The 1,352-nt window shown below is 39.4% G+C and overlaps 1 protein-coding gene across 1 annotated transcript in view; it reads left to right on the forward strand.

Annotated features, from left to right (window-relative positions):
* Positions 1–1,352, forward strand: part of LOC107685722 (kazrin-like) — a 149,560-nt gene that overhangs the window by 77,826 nt on the left and 70,382 nt on the right. The gene's annotated exons all lie outside the window — the stretch shown is intronic.

A 1,352-nucleotide genomic window follows, 5' to 3' on the forward strand; every position in this document is an offset into this window, starting at 1 on the left:
CCGGTGACAGCAACGGCAATTCACCTGTCACTCAAGTGGCCACGCCCTTAATTATGCAGAACTTTAAGGCTTAATATAATTTAAACGGATGAGTTATAAAAAAATTCACCCCCTCACAGTTGCCATGAAGGGCAAAATTAGCTATATAGTAGGGCTGTGCAACAGTGATCGAGTACTCGACCGTGACAGCGATGATCGATCATGTAAACGATGATCGAATTTTATTTTTTTTTTTTTCCCTGATTGGTTATAGCAGCACTTTGGGCGGCGCCCTGAGCTCTGATTGGTTAGCTTGCCACAGGATGCATCAAAAGACGTGAGAAGAGAGAGAATCATGGCCTCAAAGTCACGTAGTGATGTCTGGCTTCACTTTGAGAAGACCGATGAAAATACAGTTCAGTGCAAGCTGTGCAGCGCCAAGCTGTCACACAAATCTACAACAAGTACAATGCGCTATCATCTAACATTTGTACATAAAATGTCTGGCGATAACAGAGCGGCAACTCAGACGAGCATTGCATCATTTGCCGTAAGACCAAAATGCAACGCAGGCAGAACCGAGAAGATGACACAGCTAATCGCTGAAATGGTGGTGAAAGATTTGCTGCCCATTAGTTTCGTCGACGGAGAAGGATTTAAAGATTTCATGCATTACGTTGAGCCCGAGTACGACATTCCGTCACGCAAAACAGTCACGGCAAGAATAAATGCTCTATATGAAAGGACTGCTTCTTCATTGAAGGACAGACTGTCAAAGATAGCGAGGGTGCCTAGGACCTCGCTGACCACTGAATCCTACATAACACTAACTTGCCATTAAATTGCTGAATGGGAAATGCACAGTGCAGTACGTGTTTTCAGATGAAAGTTGTAATAGCTAGCCTACGTCTGATTAATTAACATGAACATTTATTACATGCTGAAAGCGCTGCATATCAGTGATTAGTTTCATGCTCAAATGCAATGCCCGATAATGATTATATTGCTTTTAGATGTTTATTATTATTATTATTATTATTATTATTACTGATGTTATAATAATGCAGCCCTGCTTTTTTTCGTCATATTTGTGGGCATACTTCAATTCATATGGCTTCGAAAACACGCAGGCGATTTATGGAAAATAAAACTTAATAAACTTAACTTAAAACTTATAACTTAAAACTTAACTTAATAACTTAAAAATAAAACTTAATTACAACTATTACACTTAATAACATAGATGAAAATATAGCACAAATCTGCCATACATTTATAATGAGAACTTTATAGAAATCTATAGTAAATTCTGTCCTTGCCCATCTTTCAGCGCGCTGTCATGAAAACGCATCACGGCGGGAGCTCGCTCCCCG

Source organism: Sinocyclocheilus anshuiensis, unplaced genomic scaffold (genome assembly GCF_001515605.1).
Source record: "Sinocyclocheilus anshuiensis isolate Anshui unplaced genomic scaffold, SAMN03320099.WGS_v1.1 scaffold257, whole genome shotgun sequence".
Classification (NCBI taxonomy): Eukaryota; Metazoa; Chordata; class Actinopteri; order Cypriniformes; family Cyprinidae; genus Sinocyclocheilus; species Sinocyclocheilus anshuiensis.